Source organism: Chiloscyllium punctatum, chromosome 3, assembly GCF_047496795.1.
Source record: "Chiloscyllium punctatum isolate Juve2018m chromosome 3, sChiPun1.3, whole genome shotgun sequence".
Classification (NCBI taxonomy): Eukaryota; Metazoa; Chordata; class Chondrichthyes; order Orectolobiformes; family Hemiscylliidae; genus Chiloscyllium; species Chiloscyllium punctatum.
In genome coordinates this window covers 40,321,906-40,344,044 of record NC_092741.1, presented here as the reverse complement: position 1 = coordinate 40,344,044, position 22,139 = coordinate 40,321,906, and the positions used below count along the sequence as shown (strand labels likewise).

General features: G+C 51.5%; 11 non-coding genes and 2 pseudogenes across 11 annotated transcripts; all 13 read left to right on the top strand.

Annotated features, from left to right (window-relative positions):
• The first annotated feature begins 1,281 nt into the window (after positions 1-1,281).
• On the top strand, positions 1,282-1,400 carry LOC140475826 (5S ribosomal RNA). The gene has a single exon (XR_011960312.1). It is a non-coding gene; the product is annotated as a 5S ribosomal RNA (ribosomal RNA).
• A 1,531-nt stretch (positions 1,401-2,931) lies between these two features.
• Positions 2,932-3,050, top strand: LOC140471119 (5S ribosomal RNA). The gene has a single exon (XR_011956866.1). It is a non-coding gene; the product is annotated as a 5S ribosomal RNA (ribosomal RNA).
• Positions 3,051-4,585: 1,535 nt separating this feature from the next.
• LOC140470407 (5S ribosomal RNA) lies at positions 4,586-4,704 on the top strand. The gene has a single exon (XR_011956483.1). It is a non-coding gene; the product is annotated as a 5S ribosomal RNA (ribosomal RNA).
• Positions 4,705-6,235: 1,531 nt separating this feature from the next.
• On the top strand, positions 6,236-6,354 carry LOC140475828 (5S ribosomal RNA). The gene has a single exon (XR_011960314.1). It is a non-coding gene; the product is annotated as a 5S ribosomal RNA (ribosomal RNA).
• A 1,531-nt stretch (positions 6,355-7,885) lies between these two features.
• Positions 7,886-8,004, top strand: LOC140475734 (5S ribosomal RNA). The gene has a single exon (XR_011960225.1). It is a non-coding gene; the product is annotated as a 5S ribosomal RNA (ribosomal RNA).
• Positions 8,005-9,535: 1,531 nt separating this feature from the next.
• Positions 9,536-9,654, top strand: LOC140475007 (5S ribosomal RNA). The gene has a single exon (XR_011959607.1). It is a non-coding gene; the product is annotated as a 5S ribosomal RNA (ribosomal RNA).
• Positions 9,655-11,185: 1,531 nt separating this feature from the next.
• On the top strand, positions 11,186-11,304 carry LOC140467376 (5S ribosomal RNA). Its single transcript, XR_011955436.1, has one exon. It is a non-coding gene; the product is annotated as a 5S ribosomal RNA (ribosomal RNA).
• Positions 11,305-12,835: 1,531 nt separating this feature from the next.
• LOC140475715 (5S ribosomal RNA) lies at positions 12,836-12,954 on the top strand. The gene has a single exon (XR_011960207.1). It is a non-coding gene; the product is annotated as a 5S ribosomal RNA (ribosomal RNA).
• A 1,531-nt stretch (positions 12,955-14,485) lies between these two features.
• On the top strand, positions 14,486-14,604 carry LOC140467276 (5S ribosomal RNA). The gene has a single exon (XR_011955382.1). It is a non-coding gene; the product is annotated as a 5S ribosomal RNA (ribosomal RNA).
• A 1,531-nt stretch (positions 14,605-16,135) lies between these two features.
• On the top strand, positions 16,136-16,254 carry LOC140471199 (5S ribosomal RNA). Its single transcript, XR_011956887.1, has one exon. It is a non-coding gene; the product is annotated as a 5S ribosomal RNA (ribosomal RNA).
• A 1,531-nt stretch (positions 16,255-17,785) lies between these two features.
• LOC140471884 (5S ribosomal RNA) lies at positions 17,786-17,894 on the top strand (annotated as a pseudogene).
• Positions 17,895-19,425: 1,531 nt separating this feature from the next.
• On the top strand, positions 19,426-19,534 carry LOC140471874 (5S ribosomal RNA; annotated as a pseudogene).
• Positions 19,535-21,065: 1,531 nt separating this feature from the next.
• Positions 21,066-21,184, top strand: LOC140471197 (5S ribosomal RNA). The gene has a single exon (XR_011956886.1). It is a non-coding gene; the product is annotated as a 5S ribosomal RNA (ribosomal RNA).
• The last annotated feature ends 955 nt before the right edge of the window (positions 21,185-22,139 follow it).

Here is a 22,139-nt window from a genome sequence, read left to right as displayed (position 1 = left end):
CATTCTGCCCTTGGAGCCTGCACCACCATTCAATATGATCATGGCTGATCATCCTTAATCAGTATCCTGTTCCTGCCTTATCTCCATAAGCCTTGATTCCACTATCCTTGAGAGCTCTGTCCAACTCTTTCTTCAATGAATCCAGAGACTGGGCCTCCACTGCCCTCTGGGGCAGAGCATTCCACACAGCCACCACTCTCTGGGTGAAGACGTTTCTCCTCATCTCTGTCCTAAACGGTCTACCCCGTATTTTTAAGCTGTGTCCTCTGTTTCGGCACTCACGTTTCCTGCCGCCAGAGTGTCCAATCCTTTGATAATCTTATATGTCTCAACCAGATCCCCTCTCAGTCTTCTAAACTCAAGGGTACACAAGCCCAGTCGCTCCAGTCTTTCAGTGTAAGGTAATCCCGCCATTCCAGGAATTGACCTCGTCAACCTACGCTGCACTCCCTCAATAGCCAGAATGTCTCTCCTCAAATTTGGAGACCAGAACTGCACACAGTACTCCAGGTGTGGTCTCACCAGGGCCCTGTACACCTGCAGAAGAACCTCTTTGCTTCTGTACTCGATCCCTCTTGTTATGAAGGCCAGCATGCTATTAGCCTTCTTCACTACCTGCTGTACCTGCATGCTTACCTTCATTGAGTGGTGTACAAGAACCCCCAGATCTCTCGGTACTGTCCCTTGACCGAAATTGATTCCATTTAGGTAGTAATCTGCCTTCCTGTTCTTGCCACCAAAGTGGATAAGCATCCATTTATCCACATTAAAGTGCATCTGCCATGCATCTGACCACTCACCTAACTTGTCCAGGTCACCCGGTAATCTCCTAACATCCTCATCACATTTCACCCTGCCACCCAGCTCAGTATCATCAGCAAATTTGCTAATGTTATTGCTAATAGCATCTTCTATATCATGAACATATATTGTAAAAAGCTGCGGTCCCAGTACTGATCCCTGCAGTACCCCACTGGTCACTACCTGCCATTCCGAAATGGAGGCGTGGAGGAGTGTGGAAGGATGAGAGAATGCAGGCTGCAGCCCTATGAAGCAGGGGGAGGTCTTGCAGTTGGCCTGTGTGGGGATGTGGGAGACGACAGGAGCCTGGTGGGCAAGGGCTAGCTGGAGGGGGGGAGGGAGGGAGGGAAGCACGCACGGAGGAGGAAGAGCAAAGAGAAAAGAGAGAAAAAAAAAACAAAGGGGATCAAGAGAAAGAGCAGCAAAGAAAATGTGGCTGTCCAGCACGCCTTGAAGTGGGGAGAAAAGGCAGGGGCCAGCGCCTACGGCCATACTAGTCTGAAAGCGCCCGATCTCGTCTGATCTCGGAAGCTAAGCAGACTCAGGCCTGGTTAGTACTTGGATGGGAGACCGCCTGGGAATACCAGGTGCAGTAGGCTTTTTCCGCCAGCAGGGGCTGCTCAAGTCACCCCTCTGCACTCGTGTTGGGCCACGCACGCAATGCAGCGACAGGTTATTTTTGCTGCCGCTGTGCCTGGCATCAGTCTCCTGCAGGCAGGAGACAGGGAGGGGAGGAGAGCGGAGCGCTGCCAAAATCAGCAAGAAAGACGGAAAGAAAGGGATTGGGGCTGCACGCTGTCTGCGGCTGGCAGTCAGGAAAGGAGGACAATAGACAATAGGTGCAGGAGTTGGCCATTCTGCCCTTGGAGCCTGCACCACCATTCAATATGATCATGGCTGATCATCCTTAATCAGTATCCTGTTCCTGCCTTATCTCCATAAGCCTTGATTCCACTATCCTTGAGAGCTCTGTCCAACTCTTTCTTCAATGAATCCAGAGACTGGGCCTCCACTGCCCTCTGGGGCAGAGCATTCCACACAGCCACCACTCTCTGGGTGAAGACGTTTCTCCTCATCTCTGTCCTAAACGGTCTACCCCGTATTTTTAAGCTGTGTCCTCTGTTTCGGCACTCACATTTCCTGCCGCCAGAGTGTCCAATCCTTTGATAATCCTTTCTGTCTCAACCAGATCCCCTCTCAGTCTTCTAAACTCAAGGGTACACAAGCCCAGTCGCTCCAGTCTTTCAGTGTAAGGTAATCCCGCCATTCCAGGAATTGACCTCGTCAACCTACGCTGCACTCCCTCAATAGCCAGAATGTCTCTCCTCAAATTTGGAGACCAGATCTGCACACAGTACTCCAGGTGTGGTCTCACCAGGGCCCTGTACACCTGCAGAAGAACCTCTTTGCTTCTGTACTCGATCCCTCTTGTTATGAAGGCCAGCATGCTATTAGCCTTCTTCACTACCTGCTGTACCTGCATGCTGACCTTCATTGAGTGGTGTACAAGAACCCCCAGATCTCTCGGTACTGTCCCTTGACCGAAATTGATTCCATTTAGGTAGTAATCTGCCTTCCTGTTCTTGCCACCAAAGTGGATAAGCATCCATTTATCCACATTAAAGTGCATCTGCCATGCATCTGACCACTCACCTAACTTGTCCAGGTCACCCGGTAATCTCCTAACATCCTCATCACATTTCACCCTGCCACCCAGCTCAGTATCATCAGCAAATTTGCTAATGTTATTGCTAATAGCATCTTCTATATCATGAACATATATTGTAAAAAGCTGCGGTCCCAGTACTGATCCCTGCGGTACCCCACTGGTCACTGCCTGCCATTCCGAAATGGAGGCGTGGAGGAGTGTGGAAGGATGAGAGAATGCAGGCTGCAGCCCTATGAAGCAGGGGGAGGTCTTGCAGTTGGCCTGTGTGGGGATGTGGGAGACGACAGGAGCCTGGTGGGCAAGGGCTAGCTGGAGGGAGGGAGTGAGGGAAGCACGCACGGAGGAGGAAGAGCAAAGAGAAAAGAGAGAAAAAAAAAACAAAGGGGATCAAGAGAAAGAGCAGCAAAGAAAATGTGGCTGGCCAGCACGCCTTGAAGTGGGGAGAAAAGGCAGGGGCCAGCGCCTACGGCCATACTAGTCTGAAAGCGCCCGATCTTGTCTGATCTCGGAAGCTAAGCAGACTCAGGCCTGGTTAGTACTTGGATGGGAGACCGCCTGGGAATACCAGATGCAGTAGACTTTTAACGCCAGCAGGGGCTGCTCAAGTCACCCCTCTGCACTCGTGTTGGGCCACGCACGCAATGCAGCGACAGGTTATTTTTGCTGCCGCTGTGCCTGGCATCAGTCTCCTGCAGGCAGGAGACAGGGAGGGGAGGAGAGCGGAGCGCTGCCAAAATCAGCAAGAAAGACGGAAAGAAAGGGATTGGGGCTGCACGCTGTCTGCGGCTGGCAGTCAGGAAAGGAGGACAATAGACAATAGGTGCAGGAGTTGGCCATTCTGCCCTTGGAGCCTGCACCACCATTCAATATGATCATGGCTGATCATCCTTAATCAGTATCCTGTTCCTGCCTTATCTCCATAAGCCTTGATTCCACTATCCTTGAGAGCTCTGTCCAACTCTTTCTTCAATGATTCCAGAGACTGGGCCTCCACTGCCCTCTGGGGCAGAGCATTCCACACAGCCACCACTCTCTGGGTGAAGACGTTTCTCCTCATCTCTGTCCTAAACGGTCTACCCCGTATTTTTAAGCTGTGTCCTCTGTTTCGGCACTCACGTTTCCTGCCGCCAGAGTGTCCAATCCTTTGATAATCTTATATGTCTCAACCAGATCCCCTCTCAGTCTTCTAAACTCAAGGGTACACAAGCCCAGTCGCTCCAGTCTTTCAGTGTAAGGTAATCCCGCCATTCCAGGAATTGACCTCGTCAACCTACGCTGCACTCCCTCAATAGCCAGAATGTCTCTCCTCAAATTTGGAGACCAGAACTGCACACAGTACTCCAGGTGTGGTCTCACCAGGGCCCTGTACACCTGCAGAAGAACCTCTTTGCTTCTGTACTCGATCCCTCTTGTTATGAAGGCCAGCATGCTATTAGCCTTCTTCACTACCTGCTGTACCTGCATGCTGACCTTCATTGAGTGGTGTACAAGAACCCCCAGATCTCTCGGTACTGTCCCTTGACCGAAATTGATTCCATTTAGGTAGTAATCTGCCTTCCTGTTCTTGCCACCAAAGTGGATAAGCATCCATTTATCCACATTAAAGTGCATCTGCCATGCATCTGACCACTCACCTAACTTGTCCAGGTCACCCGGTAATCTCCTAACATCCTCATCACATTTCACCCTGCCACCCAGCTCAGTATCATCAGCAAATTTGCTAATGTTATTGCTAATAGCATCTTCTATATCATGAACATATATTGTAAAAAGCTGCTGTCCCAGTACTGATCCCTGCGGTACCCCACTGGTCACTGCCTGCCATTCCGAAATGGAGGCGTGGAGGAGTGTGGAAGGATGAGAGAATGCAGGCTGCAGCCCTATGAAGCAGGGGGAGGTCTTGCAGTTGGCCTGTGTGGGGATGTGGGAGACGACAGGAGCCTGGTGGGCAAGGGCTAGCTGGAGGGAGGGAGGGAGGGAGGGAAGCACGCACGGAGGAGGAAGAGCAAAGAGAAAAGAGAGAAAAAAAAAACAAAGGGGATCAAGAGAAAGAGCAGCAAAGAAAATGTGGCTGGCCAGCACGCCTTGAAGTGGGGAGAAAAGGCAGGGGCCAGCGCCTACGGCCATGCTAGTCTGAAAACGCCCGATCTCGTCTGATCTCGGAAGCTAAGCAGACTCAGGCCTGGTTAGTACTTGGATGGGAGACCGCCTGGGAATACCAGTTGCAGTAGGCTTTTTCCGCCAGCAGGGGCTGCTCAAGTCACCCCTCTGCACTTGTGTTGGGCCACGCACGCAATGCAGCGACAGGTTATTTTTGCTGCCGCTGTGCCTGGCATCAGTCTCCTGCAGGCAGGAGACAGGGAGGGGAGGAGAGCGGAGCGCTGCCAAAATCAGCAAGAAAGACGGAAAGAAAGGGATTGGGGCTGCACGCTGTCTGCGGCTGGCAGTCAGGAAAGGAGGACAATAGACAATAGGTGCAGGAGTTGGCCATTCTGCCCTTGGAGCCTGCACCACCATTCAATATGATCATGGCTGATCATCCTTAATCAGTATCCTGTTCCTGCCTTATCTCCATAAGCCTTGATTCCACTATCCTTGAGAGCTCTGTCCAACTCTTTCTTCAATGAATCCAGAGACTGGGCCTCCACTGCCCTCTGGGGCAGAGCATTCCACACAGCCACCACTCTCTGGGTGAAGACGTTTCTCCTCATCTCTGTCCTAAACGGTCTACCCCGTATTTTTAAGCTGTGTCCTCTGTTTCGGCACTCACGTTTCCTGCCGCCAGAGTGTCCAATCCTTTGATAATCTTATATGTCTCAACCAGATCCCCTCTCAGTCTTCTAAGCTCAAGGGTACACAAGCCCAGTCGCTCCAGTCTTTCAGTGTAAGGTAATCCCGCCATTCCAGGAATTGACCTCGTCAACCTACGCTGCACTCCCTCAATAGCCAGAATGTGTCTCCTCAAATTTGGAGACCAGAACTGCACACAGTACTCCAGGTGTGGTCTCACCAGGGCCCTGTACACCTGCAGAAGAACCTCTTTGCTTCTGTACTCGATCCCTCTTGTTATGAAGGCCAGCATGCTATTAGCCTTCTTCACTACCTGCTGTACCTGCATGCTGACCTTCATTGAGTGGTGTACAAGAACCCCCAGATCTCTCGGTACTGTCCCTTGACCGAAATTGATTCCATTTAGGTAGTAATCTGCCTTCCTGTTCTTGCCACCAAAGTGGATAAGCATCCATTTATCCACATTAAAGTGCATCTGCCATGCATCTGACCACTCACCTAACTTGTCCAGGTCACCCGGTAATCTCCTAACATCCTCATCACATTTCACCCTGCCACCCAGCTCAGTATCATCAGCAAATTTGCTAATGTTATTGCTAATAGCATCTTCTATATCATGAACATATATTGTAAAAAGCTGCGGTCCCAGTACTGATCCCTGCGGTACCCCACTGGTCACTGCCTGCCATTCCGAAATGGAGGCGTGGAGGAGTGTGGAAGGATGAGAGAATGCAGGCTGCAGCCCTATGAAGCAGGGGGAGGTCTTGCAGTTGGCCTGTGTGGGGATGTGGGAGACGACAGGAGCCTGGTGGGCAAGGGCTAGCTGGAGGGAGGGAGGGAGGGAAGCACGCACGGAGGAGGAAGAGCAAAGAGAAAAGAGAGAAAAAAAAAACAAAGGGGATCAAGAGAAAGAGCAGCAAAGAAAATGTGGCTAGCCAGCACGCCTTGAAGTGGGGAGAAAAGGCAGGGACCAGCGCCTGCGGCCATACTAGTCTGAAAACGCCCGATCTCGTTCGATCTCGGAAGCTAAGCAGACTCAGGCCTGGTTAGTACTTGGATGGGAGACCGCCTGGGAATACCAGGTGCAGTAGGCTTTTTCCGCCAGCAGGGGCTGCTCAAGTCACCCCTCTGCACTCGTGTTGGGCCACGCACGCAATGCAGCGACAGGTTATTTTTGCTGCCGCTGTGCCTGGCATCAGTCTCCTGCAGGCAGGAGACAGGGAGGGGAGCAGAGCGGAGCGCTGCCAAAATCAGCAAGAAAGACGGAAAGAAAGGGATTGGGGCTGCACGCTGTCTGCGGCTGGCAGTCAGGAAAGGAGGACAATAGACAATAGGTGCAGGAGTTGGCCATTCTGCCCTTGGAGCCTGCACCACCATTCAATATGATCATGGCTGATCATCCTTAATCAGTATCCTGTTCCTGCCTTATCTCCATAAGCCTTGATTCCACTATCCTTGAGAGCTCTGTCCAACTCTTTCTTCAATGAATCCAGAGACTGGGCCTCCACTGCCCTCTGGGGCAGAGCATTCCACACAGCCACCACTCTCTGGGTGAAGACGTTTCTCCTCATCTCTGTCCTAAACGGTCTACCCCGTATTTTTAAGCTGTGTCCTCTGTTTCGGCACTCACGTTTCCTGCCGCCAGAGTGTCCAATCCTTTGATAATCTTATATGTCTCAACCAGATCCCCTCTCAGTCTTCTAAACTCAGGGGTACACAAGCCCAGTCGCTCCAGTCTTTCAGTGTAAGGTAATCCCGCCATTACAGGAATTGACCTCGTCAACCTACGCTGCACTCCCTCAATAGCCAGAATGTCTCTCCTCAAATTTGGAGACCAGAACTGCACACAGTACTCCAGGTGTGGTCTCACCAGGGCCCTGTACACCTGCAGAAGAACCTCTTTGCTTCTGTACTCGATCCCTCTTGTTATGAAGGCCAGCATGCTATTAGCCTTCTTCACTACCTGCTGTACCTGCATGCTTACCTTCATTGAGTGGTGTACAAGAACCCCCAGATCTCTCGGTACTGTCCCTTGACCGAAATTGATTCCATTTAGGTAGTAATCTGCCTTCCTGTTCTTGCCACCAAAGTGGATAAGCATCCATTTATCCACATTAAAGTGCATCTGCCATGCATCTGACCACTCACCTAACTTGTCCAGGTCACCCGGTAATCTCCTAACATCCTCATCACATTTCACCCTGCCACCCAGCTCAGTATCATCAGCAAATTTGCTAATGTTATTGCTAATAGCATCTTCTATATCATGAACATATATTGTAAAAAGCTGCGGTCCCAGTACTGATCCCTGCGGTACCCCACTGGTCACTGCCTGCCATTCCGAAATGGAGGCGTGGAGGAGTGTGGAAGGATGAGAGAATGCAGGCTGCAGCCCTATGAAGCAGGGGGAGGTCTTGCAGTTGGCCTGTGTGGGGATGTGGGAGACGACAGGAGCCTGGTGGGCAAGGGCTAGCTGGAGGGAGGGAGTGAGGGAAGCACGCACGGAGGAGGAAGAGCAAAGAGAAAAGAGAGAAAAAAAAAACAAAGGGGATCAAGAGAAAGAGCAGCAAAGAAAATGTGGCTGGCCAGCACGCCTTGAAGTGGGGAGAAAAGGCAGGGGCCAGCGCCTACGGCCATACTAGTCTGAAAGCGCCCGATCTCGTCTGATCTCGGAAGCTAAGCAGACTCAGGCCTGGTTAGTACTTGGATGGGAGACCGCCTGGGAATGCCAGGTGCAGTAGGCTTTTTCCGCCAGCAGGGGCTGCTCAAGTCACCCCTCTGCACTCGTGTTGGGCCACGCACGCAATGCAGCGACAGGTTATTTTTGCTGCCGCTGTGCCTGGCATCAGTCTCCTGCAGGCAGGAGACAGGGAGGGGAGCAGAGCGGAGCGCTGCCAAAATCAGCAAGAAAGACGGAAAGAAAGGGTTTGGGGCTGCACGCTGTCTGCGGCTGGCAGTCAGGAAAGGAGGACAATAGACAATAGGTGCAGGAGTTGGCCATTCTGCCCTTGGAGCCTGCACCACCATTCAATATGATCATGGCTGATCATCCTTAATCAGTATCCTGTTCCTGCTTTATCTCCATAAGCCTTGATTCCACTATCCTTGAGAGCTCTGTCCAACTCTTTCTTCAATGAATCCAGAGACTGGGCCTCCACTGCCCTCTGGGGCAGAGCATTCCACACAGCCACCACTCTCTGGGTGAAGACGTTTCTCCTCATCTCTGTCCTAAACGGTCTACCCCGTATTTTTAAGCTGTGTCCTCGGTTTCGGCACTCACGTTTCCTGCCGCCAGAGTGTCCAATCCTTTGATAATCTTATATGTCTCAACCAGATCCCCTCTCAGTCTTCTAAACTCAAGGGTACACAAGCCCAGTCGCTCCAGTCTTTCAGTGTAAGGTAATCCCGCCATTCCAGGAATTGATCTCGTCAACCTACGCTGCACTCCCTCAATAGCCAGAATGTCTCTCCTCAAATTTGGAGACCAGAACTGCACACAGTACTCCAGGTGTGGTCTCACCAGGGCCCTGTACACCTGCAGAAGAACCTCTTTGCTTCTGTACTCGATCCCTCTTGTTATGAAGGCCAGCATGCTATTAGCCTTCTTCACTACCTGCTGTACCTGCATGCTTACCTTCATTGAGTGGTGTACAAGAACCCCCAGATCTCTCGGTACTGTCCCTTGACCGAAATTGATTCCATTTAGGTAGTAATCTGCCTTCCTGTTCTTGCCACCAAAGTGGATAAGCATCCATTTATCCACATTAAAGTGCATCTGCCATGCATCTGACCACTCACCTAACTTGTCCAGGTCACCCGGTAATCTCCTAACATCCTCATCACATTTCACCCTGCCACCCAGCTCAGTATCATCAGCAAATTTGCTAATGTTATTGCTAATAGCATCTTCTATATCATGAACATATATTGTAAAAAGCTGCGGTCCCAGTACTGATCCCTGCGGTACCCCACTGGTCACTGCCTGCCATTCCGAAATGGAGGCGTGGAGGAGTGTGGAAGGATGAGAGAATGCAGGCTGCAGCCCTATGAAGCAGGGGGAGGTCTTGCAGTTGGCCTGTGTGGGGATGTGGGAGACGACAGGAGCCTGGTGGGCAAGGGCTAGCTGGAGGGAGGGAGGGAGGGAAGCACGCACGGAGGAGGAAGAGCAAAGAGAAAAGAGAGAAAAAAAAAACAAAGGGGATCAAGAGAAAGAGCAGCAAAGAAAATGTGGCTGGCCAGCACGCCTTGAAGTGGGGAGAAAAGGCAGGGGCCAGCGCCTACGGCCATACTAGTCTGAAAACGCCCGATCTCGTCTGATCTCGGAAGCTAAGCAGACTCAGGCCTGGTTAGTACTTGGATGGGAGACCGCCTGGGAATACCAGGTGCAGTAGGCTTTTTCCGCCAGCAGGGGCTGCTCAAGTCACCCCTCTGCACTCGTGTTGGGCCACGCACGCAATGCAGCGACAGGTTATTTTTGCTGCCGCTGTGCCTGGCATCAGTCTCCTGCAGGCAGGAGACAGGGAGGGGAGGAGAGCGGAGCGCTGCCAAAATCAGCAAGAAAGACGGAAAGAAAGGGATTGGGGCTGCACGCTGTCTGCGGCTGGCAGTCAGGAAAGGAGGACAATAGACAATAGGTGCAGGAGTTGGCCATTCTGCCCTTGGAGCCTGCACCACCATTCAATATGATCATGGCTGATCATCCTTAATCAGTATCCTGTTCCTGCCTTATCTCCATAAGCCTTGATTCCACTATCCTTGAGAGCTCTGTCCAACTCTTTCTTCAATGAATCCAGAGACTGGGCCTCCACTGCCCTCTGGGGCAGAGCATTCCACACAGCCACCACTCTCTGGGTGAAGACGTTTCTCCTCATCTCTGTCCTAAACGGTCTACCCCGTATTTTTAAGCTGTGTCCTCTGTTTCGGCACTCACGTTTCCTGCCGCCAGAGTGTCCAATCCTTTGATAATCCTATATGTCTCAACCAGATCCCCTCTCAGTCTTCTAAACTCAAGGGTACACAAGCCCAGTCGCTCCAGTCTTTCAGTGTCAGGTAATCCCGCCATTCCAGGAATTGACCTCGTCAACCTACGCTGCACTCCCTCAATAGCCAGAATGTCTCTCCTCAAATTTGGAGACCAGATCTGCACACAGTACTCCAGGTGTGGTCTCACCAGGGCCCTGTACACCTGCAGAAGAACCTCTTTGCTTCTGTACTCGATCCCTCTTGTTATGAAGGCCAGCATGCTATTAGCCTTCTTCACTACCTGCTGTACCTGCATGCTGACCTTCATTGAGTGGTGTACAAGAACCCCCAGATCTCTCGGTACTGTCCCTTGACCGAAATTGATTCCATTTAGGTAGTAATCTGCCTTCCTGTTCTTGCCACCAAAGTGGATAAGCATCCATTTATCCACATTAAAGTGCATCTGCCATGCATCTGACCACTCACCTAACTTGTCCAGGTCACCCGGTAATCTCCTAACATCCTCATCACATTTCACCCTGCCACCCAGCTCAGTATCATCAGCAAATTTGCTAATGTTATTGCTAATAGCATCTTCTATATCATGAACATATATTGTAAAAAGCTGCGGTCCCAGTACTGATCCCTGCGGTACCCCACTGGTCACTGCCTGCCATTCCGAAATGGAGGCGTGGAGGAGTGTGGAAGGATGAGAGAATGCAGGCTGCAGCCCTATGAAGCAGGGGGAGGTCTTGCAGTTGGCCTGTGTGGGGATGTGGGAGACGACAGGAGCCTGGTGGGCAAGGGCTAGCTGGAGGGAGGGAGGGAGGGAAGCACGCACGGAGGAGGAAGAGCAAAGAGAAAAGAGAGAAAAAAAAAACAAAGGGGATCAAGAGAAAGAGCAGCAAAGAAAATGTGGCTGGCCAGCACGCCTTGAAGTGGGGAGAAAAGGCAGGGGGTAGCGCCTACGGCCATACTAGTCTGAAAACGCCCGATCTCGTCTGATCTCGGACGCTAAGCAGACTCAGGCCTGGTTAGTACTTGGATGGGAGACCGCCTGGGAATACCAGGTGCAGTAGGCTTTTTCCGCCAGCAGGGGCTGCTCAAGTCACCCCTCTGCACTCGTGTTGGGCCACGCACGCAATGCAGCGACAGGTTATTTTTGCTGCCGCTGTGCCTGGCATCAGTCTCCTGCAGGCAGGAGACAGGGAGGGGAGCAGAGCGGAGCGCTGCCAAAATCAGCAAGAAAGACGGAAAGAAAGGGATTGGGGCTGCACGCTGTCTGCGGCTGGCAGTCAGGAAAGGAGGACAATAGACAATAGGTGCAGGAGTTGGCCATTCTGCCCTTGGAGCCTGCACCACCATTCAATATGATCATGGCTGATCATCCTTAATCAGTATCCTGTTCCTGCCTTATCTCCATAAGCCTTGATTCCACTATCCTTGAGAGCTCTGTCCAACTCTTTCTTCAATGAATCCAGAGACTGGGCCTCCACTGCCCTCTGGGGCAGAGCATTCCACACAGCCACCACTCTCTGGGTGAAGACGTTTCTCCTCATCTCTGTCCTAAACGGTCTACCCCGTATTTTTAAGCTGTGTCCTCTGTTTCGGCACTCACGTTTCCTGCCGCCAGAGTGTCCAATCCTTTGATAATCTTATATGTCTCAACCAGATCCCCTCTCAGTCTTCTAAACTCAAGGGTACACAAGCCCAGTCGCTCCAGTCTTTCAGTGTAAGGTAATCCCGCCATTCCAGGAATTGACCTCGTCAACCTACGCTGCACTCCCTCAATAGCCAGAATGTCTCTCCTCAAATTTGGAGACCAGAACTGCACACAGTACTCCAGGTGTGGTCTCACCAGGGCCCTGTACACCTGCAGAAGAACCTCTTTGCTTCTGTACTCGATCCCTCTTGTTATGAAGGCCAGCATGCTATTAGCCTTCTTCACTACCTGCTGTACCTGCATGCTGACCTTCATTGAGTGGTGTACAAGAACCCCCAGATCTCTCGGTACTGTCCCTTGACCGAAATTGATTCCATTTAGGTAGTAATCTGCCTTCCTGTTCTTGCCACCAAAGTGGATAAGCATCCATTTATCCACATTAAAGTGCATCTGCCATGCATCTGACCACTCACCTAACTTGTCCAGGTCACCCGGTAATCTCCTAACATCCTCATCACATTTCACCCTGCCACCCAGCTCAGTATCATCAGCAAATTTGCTAATGTTATTGCTAATAGCATCTTCTATATCATGAACATATATTGTAAAAAGCTGCGGTCCCAGTACTGATCCCTGCGGTACCCCACTGGTCACTGCCTGCCATTCCGAAATGGAGGCGTGGAGGAGTGTGGAAGGATGAGAGAATGCAGGCTGCAGCCCTATGAAGCAGGGGGAGGTCTTGCAGTTGGCCTGTGTGGGGATGTGGGATACGACAGGAGCCTGGTGGGCAAGGGCTAGCTGGAGGGAGGGAGGGAGGGAAGCACGCACGGAGGCGGAAGAGCAAAGAGAAAAGAGAGAAAAAAAAAACAAAGGGGATCAAGAGAAAGAGCAGCAAAGAAAATGTGGCTGGCCAGCACGCCTTGAAGTGGGGAGAAAAGGCTGGCGCCAGCGCCTACGGCCATACTAGTCTGAAAACGCCCGATCTCGTCTGATCTCGGAAGCTAAGCAGACTCAGGCCTGGTTAGTACTTGGATGGGAGACCGCATGGGAATACCAGGTGCAGTAGGCTTTTTCCGCCAGCAGGGGCTGCTCAAGTCACCCCTCTGCACTCGTGTTGGGCCACGCACGCAATGCAGCGACAGGTTATTTTTGCTGCCGCTGTGCCTGGCATCAGTCTCCTGCAGGCAGGAGACAGGGAGGGGAGGAGAGCGGAGCGCTGCCAAAATCAGCAAGAAAGACGGAAAGAAAGGGATTGGGGCTGCACGCTGTCTGCGGCTGGCAGTCAGGAAAGGAGGACAATAGACAATAGGTGCAGGAGTTGGCCATTCTGCCCTTGGAGCCTGCACCACCATTCAATATGATCATGGCTGATCATCCTTAATCAGTATCCTGTTCCTGCCTTATCTCCATAAGCCTTGATTCCACTATCCTTGAGAGCTCTGTCCAACTCTTTCTTCAATGAATCCAGAGACTGGGCCTCCACTGCCCTCTGGGGCAGAGCATTCCACACAGCCACCACTCTCTGGGTGAAGACGTTTCTCCTCATCTCTGTCCTAAACGGTCTACCCCGTATTTTTAAGCTGTGTCCTCTGTTTCGGCACTCACGTTTCCTGCCGCCAGAGTGTCCAATCCTTTGATAATCTTATATGTCTCAACCAGATCCCCTCTCAGTCTTCTAAACTCAAGGGTACACAAGCCCAGTCGCTCCAGTCTTTCAGTGTAAGGTAATCCCGCCATTCCAGGAATTGACCTCGTCAACCTAGGCTGCACTCCCTCAATAGCCAGAATGTCTCTCCTCAAATTTGGAGACCAGAACTGCACACAGTACTCCAGGTGTGGTCTCACCAGGGCCCTGTACACCTGCAGAAGAACCTCTTTGCTTCTGTACTCGATCCCTCTTGTTATGAAGGCCAGCATGCTATTAGCCTTCTTCACTACCTGCTGTACCTGCATGCTTACCTTCATTGAGTGGTGTACAAGAACCCCCAGATCTCTCGGTACTGTCCCTTGACCGAAATTGATTCCATTTAGGAAGTAATCTGCCTTCCTGTTCTTGCCACCAAAGTGGATAAGCATCCATTTATCCACATTAAAGTGCATCTGCCATGCATCTGACCACTCACCTAACTTGTCCAGGTCACCCGGTAATCTCCTAACATCCTCATCACATTTCACCCTGCCACCCAGCTCAGTATCATCAGTAAATTTGCTAATGTTATTGCTAATAGCATCTTCTATATCATGAACATATATTGTAAAAAGCTGCGGTCCCAGTACTGATCCCTGCGGTACCCCACTGGTCACTGCCTGCCATTCCGAAATGGAGGCGTGGAGGAGTGTGGAAGGATGAGAGAATGCAGGCTGCAGCCCTATGAAGCAGGGGGAGGTCTTGCAGTTGGCCTGTGTGGGGATGTGGGAGACGACAGGAGCCTGGTGGGCAAGGGCTAGCTGGAGGGAGGGAGGGAGGGAAGCACGCACGGAGGAGGAAGAGCAAAGAGAAAAGAGAGAAAAAAAAAACAAAGGGGATCAAGAGAAAGAGCAGCAAAGAAAATGTGGCTGGCCAGCACGCCTTGAAGTGGGGAGAAAAGGCAGGGGGTAGCGCCTACGGCCATACTAGTCTGAAAACGCCTGATCTCGTCTGATCTCGGAAGCTAAGCAGACTCAGGCCTGGTTAGTACTTGGATGGGAGACCGCCTGGGAATACCAGGTGCAGTAGGCTTTTTCCGCCAGCAGGGGCTGCTCAAGTCACCCCTCTGCACTCGTGTTGGGCCACGCACGCAATGCAGCGACAGGTTATTTTTGCTGCCGCTGTGCCTGGCATCAGTCTCCTGCAGGCAGGAGACAGGGAGGGGAGGAGAGCGGAGCGCTGCCAAAATCAGCAAGAAAGACGGAAAGAAAGGGATTGGGGCTGCACGCTGTCTGCGGCTGGCAGTCAGGAAAGGAGGACAATAGACAATAGGTGCAGGAGTTGGCCATTCTGCCCTTGGAGCCTGCACCACCATTCAATATGATCATGGCTGATCATCCTTAATCAGTATCCTGTTCCTGCCTTATCTCCATAAGCCTTGATTCCACTATCCTTGAGAGCTCTGTCCAACTCTTTCTTCAATGAATCCAGAGACTGGGCCTCCACTGCCCTCTGGGGCAGAGCATTCCACACAGCCACCACTCTCTGGGTGAAGACGTTTCTCCTCATCTCTGTCCTAAACGGTCTACCCCGTATTTTTAAGCTGTGTCCTCTGTTTCGGCACTCACGTTTCCTGCCGCCAGAGTGTCCAATCCTTTGATAATCTTATATGTCTCAACCAGATCCCCTCTCAGTCTTCTAAACTCAAGGGTACACAAGCCCAGTCGCTCCAGTCTTTCAGTGTAAGGTAATCCCGCCATTCCAGGAATTGACCTCGTCAACCTAGGCTGCACTCCCTCAATAGCCAGAATGTCTCTCCTCAAATTTGGAGACCAGAACTGCACACAGTACTCCAGGTGTGGTCTCACCAGGGCCCTGTACACCTGCAGAAGAACCTCTTTGCTTCTGTACTCGATCCCTCTTGTTATGAAGGACAGCATGCTATTAGCCTTCTTCACTACCTGCTGTACCTGCATGCTGACCTTCATTGAGTGGTGTACAAGAACCCCCAGATCTCTCGGTACTGTCCCTTGACCGAAATTGATTCCATTTAGGTAGTAATCTGCCTTCCTGTTCTTGCCACCAAAGTGGATAAGCATCCATTTATCCACATTAAAGTGCATCTGCCATGCATCTGACCACTCACCTAACTTGTCCAGGTCACCCGGTAATCTCCTAACATCCTCATCACATTTCACCCTGCCACCCAGCTCAGTATCATCAGTAAATTTGCTAATGTTATTGCTAATAGCATCTTCTATATCATGAACATATATTGTAAAAAGCTGCGGTCCCAGTACTGATCCCTGCGGTACCCCACTGGTCACTGCCTGCCATTCCGAAATGGAGGCGTGGAGGAGTGTGGAAGGATGAGAGAATGCAGGCTGCAGCCCTATGAAGCAGGGGGAGGTCTTGCAGTTGGCCTGTGTGGGGATGTGGGAGACGACAGGAGCCTGGTGGGCAAGGGCTAGCTGGAGGGAGGGAGGGAGGGAAGCACGCACGGAGGAGGAAGAGCAAAGAGAAAAGAGAGAAAAAAAAAACAAAGGGGATCAAGAGAAAGAGCAGCAAAGAAAATGTGGCTGGCCAGCACGCCTTGAAGTGGGGAGAAAAGGCAGGGGCTAACGCCTATGGCCATCCTAGTCTGAAAACGCCCGATCTCGTCTGATCTGGGAAGCTAAGCAGACTCAGGCCTGGTTAGTACTTGGATGGGAGACCGCCTGGGAATACCAGGTGCAGTAGGCTTTTTCCGCCAGCAGGGGCTGCTCAAGTAACCCCTCTGCACTTGTGTTGGGTCACGCACGCAATGCAGCGACAGGTTATTTTTGCTGCCGCTGTGCCTGGCATCAGTCTCCTGCAGGCAGGAGACAGGGAGGGGAGGAGAGCGGAGCGCTGCCAAAATCAGCAAGAAAGACGGAAAGAAAGGGATTGGGGCTGCACGCTGTCTGCGGCTGGCAGTCAGGAAAGGAGGACAATAGACAATAGGTGCAGGAGTTGGCCATTCTGCCCTTGGAGCCTGCACCACCATTCAATATGATCATGGCTGATCATCCTTAATCAGTATCCTGTTCCTGCCTTATCTCCATAAGCCTTGATTCCACTATCCTTGAGAGCTCTGTCCAACTCTTTCTTCAATGAATCCAGAGACTGGGCCTCCACTGCCCTCTGGGGCAGAGCATTCCACACAGCCACCACTCTCTGGGTGAAGACGTTTCTCCTCATCTCTGTCCTAAACGGTCTACCCTGTATTTTTAAGCTGTGTCCTCTGTTTCGGCACTCACGTTTCCTGCCGCCTGAATGTCCAATCCTTTGATAATCTTATATGTCTCAACCAGATCCCCTCTCAGTCTTCTAAATTCAAGGGTACACAAGCCCAGTCGCTCCAGTCTTTCAGTGTAAGGTAATCCCGCCATTCCAGGAATTGACCTCGTCAACCTAGGCTGCACTCCCTCAATAGCCAGAATGTCTCTCCTCAAATTTGGAGACCAGAACTGCACACAGTACTCCAGGTGTGGTCTCACCAGGGCCCTGTACACCTGCAGAAGAACCTCTTTGCTTCTGTACTCGATCCCTCTTGTTATGAAGGCCAGCATGCTATTAGCCTTCTTCACTACCTGCTGTACCTGCATGCTAACCTTCATTGAGTGGTGTACAAGAACCCCCAGATCTCTCGGTACTGTCCCTTGACCGAAATTGATTCCATTTAGGTAGTAATCTGCCTTCCTGTTCTTGCCACCAAAGTGGATAAGCATCCATTTATCCACATTAAAGTGCATCTGCCATGCATCTGACCACTCACCTAACTTGTCCAGGTCACCCGGTAATCTCCTAACATCCTCATCACATTTCACCCTGCCACCCAGCTCAGTATCATCAGTAAATTTGCTAATGTTATTGCTAATAGCATCTTCTATATCATGAACATATATTGTAAAAAGCTGCGGTCCCAGTACTGATCCCTGCGGTACCCCACTGGTCACTGCCTGCCATTCCGAAATGGAGGCGTGGAGGAGTGTGGAAGGATGAGAGAATGCAGGCTGCAGCCCTATGAAGCAGGGGGAGGTCTTGCAGTTGGCCTGTGTGGGGATGTGGGAGACGACAGGAGCCTGGTGGGCAAGGGCTAGCTGGAGGGAGGGAGGGAGGGAAGCACGCACGGAGGAGGAAGAGCAAAGAGAAAAGAGAGAAAAAAAAAACAAAGGGGATCAAGAGAAAGAGCAGCAAAGAAAATGTGGCTGGCCAGCACGCCTTGAAGTGGGGAGAAAAGGCAGGGGTCAGCGCCTACGGCCATACTAGTCTGAAAACGCCTGATCTCGGAAGCTAAGCAGACTCAGGCCTGGTTAGTACTTGGATGGGAGACCGCCTGGGAATACCAGGTGCAGTAGGCTTTTTCCGCCAGCAGGGGCTGCTCAAGTCACCCCTCTGCACTCGTGTTGGGCCACGCACGCAATGCAGCGACAGGTTGTTTTTGCTGCCGCTGTGCCTGGCATCAGTCTCCTGCAGGCAGGAGACAGGGAGGGGAGGAGAGCGGAGCGCTGCCAAAATCAGCAAGAAAGACGGAAAGAAAGGGATTGGGGCTGCACGCTGTCTGCGGCTGGCAGTCAGGAAAGGAGGACAATAGACAATAGGTGCAGGAGTTGGCCATTCTGCCCTTGGAGCCTGCACCACCATTCAATATGATCATGGCTGATCATCCTTAATCAGTATCCTGTTCCTGCCTTATCTCCATAAGCCTTGATTCCACTATCCTTGAGAGCTCTGTCCAACTCTTTCTTCAATGAATCCAGAGACTGGGCCTCCACTGCCCTCTGGGGCAGAGCATTCCACACAGCCACCACTCTCTGGGTGAAGACGTTTCTCCTCATCTCTGTCCTAAACGGTCTACCCTGTATTTTTAAGCTGTGTCCTCTGTTTCGGCACTCACGTTTCCTGCCGCCAGAATGTCCAATCCTTTGATAATCTTATATGTCTCAACCAGATCCCCTCTCAGTCTTCTAAACTCAAGGGTACACAAGCCCAGTCGCTCCAGTCTTTCAGTGTAAGGTAATCCCGCCATTCCAGGAATTGACCTCGTCAACCTAGGCTGCACTCCCTCAATAGCCAGAATGTCTCTCCTCAAATTTGGAGACCAGAACTGCACACAGTACTCCAGGTGTGGTCTCACCAGGGCCCTGTACACCTGCAGAAGAACCTCTTTGCTTCTGTACTCGATCCCTCTTGTTATGAAGGCCAGCATGCTATTAGCCTTCTTCACTACCTGCTGTACCTGCATGCTAACCTTCATTGAGTGGTGTACAAGAACCCCCAGATCTCTCGGTACTGTCCCTTGACCGAAATTGATTCCATTTAGGTAGTAATCTGCCTTCCTGTTCTTGCCACCAAAGTGGATAAGCATCCATTTATCCACATTAAAGTGCATCTGCCATGCATCTGACCACTCACCTAACTTGTCCAGGTCACCCGGTAATCTCCTAACATCCTCATCACATTTCACCCTGCCACCCAGCTCAGTATCATCAGTAAATTTGCTAATGTTATTGCTAATAGCATCTTCTATATCATGAACATATATTGTAAAAAGCTGCGGTCCCAGTACTGATCCCTGCGGTACCCCACTGGTCACTGCCTGCCATTCCGAAATGGAGGCGTGGAGGAGTGTGGAAGGATGAGAGAATGCAGGCTGCAGCCCTATGAAGCAGGGGGAGGTCTTGCAGTTGGCCTGTGTGGGGATGTGGGAGACGACAGGAGCCTGGTGGGCAAGGGCTAGCTGGAGGGAGGGAGGGAGGGAAGCACGCACGGAGGAGGAAGAGCAAAGAGAAAAGAGAGAAAAAAAAAACAAAGGGGATCAAGAGAAAGAGCAGCAAAGAAAATGTGGCTGGCCAGCACGCCTTGAAGTGGGGAGAAAAGGCAGGGGTCAGCGCCTACGGCCATACTAGTCTGAAAACGCCTGATCTCGGAAGCTAAGCAGACTCAGGCCTGGTTAGTACTTGGATGGGAGACCGCCTGGGAATACCAGGTGCAGTAGGCTTTTTCCGCCAGCAGGGGCTGCTCAAGTCACCCCTCTGCACTCGTGTTGGGCCACGCACGCAATGCAGCGACAGGTTATTTTTGCTGCCGCTGTGCCTGGCATCAGTCTCCTGCAGGCAGGAGACAGGGAGGGGAGGAGAGCGGAGCGCTGCCAAAATCAGCAAGAAAGACGGAAAGAAAGGGATTGGGGCTGCACGCTGTCTGCGGCTGGCAGTCAGGAAAGGAGGACAATAGACAATAGGTGCAGGAGTTGGCCATTCTGCCCTTGGAGCCTGCACCACCATTCAATATGATCATGGCTGATCATCCTTAATCAGTATCCTGTTCCTGCCTTATCTCCATAAGCCTTGATTCCACTATCCTTGAGAGCTCTGTCCAACTCTTTCTTCAATGAATCCAGAGACTGGGCCTCCACTGCCCTCTGGGGCAGAGCATTCCACACAGCCACCACTCTCTGGGTGAAGACGTTTCTCCTCATCTCTGTCCTAAACGGTCTACCCCGTATTTTTAAGCTGTGTCCTCTGTTTCGGCACTCACGTTTCCTGCCGCCAGAGTGTCCAATCCTTTGATAATCTTATATGTCTCAACCAGATCCCCTCTCAGTCTTCTAAACTCAAGGGTACACAAGCCCAGTCGCTCCAGTCTTTCAGTGTAAGGTAATCCCGCCATTCCAGGAATTGACCTCGTCAACCTAGGCTGCACTCCCTCAATAGCCAGAATGTCTCTCCTCAAATTTGGAGACCAGAACTGCACACAGTACTCCAGGTGTGGTCTCACCAGGGCCCTGTACACCTGCAGAAGAACCTCTTTGCTTCTGTACTCGATCCCTCTTGTTATGAAGGACAGCATGCTATTAGCCTTCTTCACTACCTGCTGTACCTGCATGCTGACCTTCATTGAGTGGTGTACAAGAACCCCCAGATCTCTCGGTACTGTCCCTTGACCGAAATTGATTCCATTTAGGTAGTAATCTGCCTTCCTGTTCTTGCCACCAAAGTGGATAAGCATCCATTTATCCACATTAAAGTGCATCTGCCATGCATCTGACCACTCACCTAACTTGTCCAGGTCACCCGGTAATCTCCTAACATCCTCATCACATTTCACCCTGCCACCCAGCTCAGTATCATCAGTAAATTTGCTAATGTTATTGCTAATAGCATCTTCTATATCATGAACATATATTGTAAAAAGCTGCGGTCCCAGTACTGATCCCTGCGGTACCCCACTGGTCACTGCCTGCCATTCCGAAATGGAGGCGTGGAGGAGTGTGGAAGGATGAGAGAATGCAGGCTGCAGCCCTATGAAGCAGGGGGAGGTCTTGCAGTTGGCCTGTGTGGGGATGTGGGAGACGACAGGAGCCTGGTGGGCAAGGGCTAGCTGGAGGGAGGGAGGGAGGGAAGCACGCACGGAGGAGGAAGAGCAAAGAGAAAAGAGAGAAAAAAAAAACAAAGGGGATCAAGAGAAAGAGCAGCAAAGAAAATGTGGCTGGCCAGCACGCCTTGAAGTGGGGAGAAAAGGCAGGGGCTAACGCCTATGGCCATCCTAGTCTGAAAACGCCCGATCTCGTCTGATCTGGGAAGCTAAGCAGACTCAGGCCTGGTTAGTACTTGGATGGGAGACCGCCTGGGAATACCAGGTGCAGTAGGCTTTTTCCGCCAGCAGGGGCTGCTCAAGTAACCCCTCTGCACTTGTGTTGGGTCACGCACGCAATGCAGCGACAGGTTATTTTTGCTGCCGCTGTGCCTGGCATCAGTCTCCTGCAGGCAGGAGACAGGGAGGGGAGGAGAGCGGAGCGCTGCCAAAATCAGCAAGAAAGACGGAAAGAAAGGGATTGGGGCTGCACGCTGTCTGCGGCTGGCAGTCAGGAAAGGAGGACAATAGACAATAGGTGCAGGAGTTGGCCATTCTGCCCTTGGAGCCTGCACCACCATTCAATATGATCATGGCTGATCATCCTTAATCAGTATCCTGTTCCTGCCTTATCTCCATAAGCCTTGATTCCACTATCCTTGAGAGCTCTGTCCAACTCTTTCTTCAATGAATCCAGAGACTGGGCCTCCACTGCCCTCTGGGGCAGAGCATTCCACACAGCCACCACTCTCTGGGTGAAGACGTTTCTCCTCATCTCTGTCCTAAACGGTCTACCCTGTATTTTTAAGCTGTGTCCTCTGTTTCGGCACTCACGTTTCCTGCCGCCAGAACGTCCAATCCTTTGATAATCTTATATGTCTCAACCAGATCCCCTCTCAGTCTTCTAAACTCAAGGGTACACAAGCCCAGTCGCTCCAGTCTTTCAGTGTAAGGTAATCCCGCCATTCCAGGAATTGACCTCGTCAACCTAGGCTGCACTCCCTCAATAGCCAGAATGTCTCTCCTCAAATTTGGAGACCAGAACTGCACACAGTACTCCAGGTGTGGTCTCACCAGGGCCCTGTACACCTGCAGAAGAACCTCTTTGCTTCTGTACTCGATCCCTCTTGTTATGAAGGCCAGCATGCTATTAGCCTTCTTCACTACCTGCTGTACCTGCATGCTAACCTTCATTGAGTGGTGTACAAGAACCCCCAGATCTCTCGGTACTGTCCCTTGACCGAAATTGATTC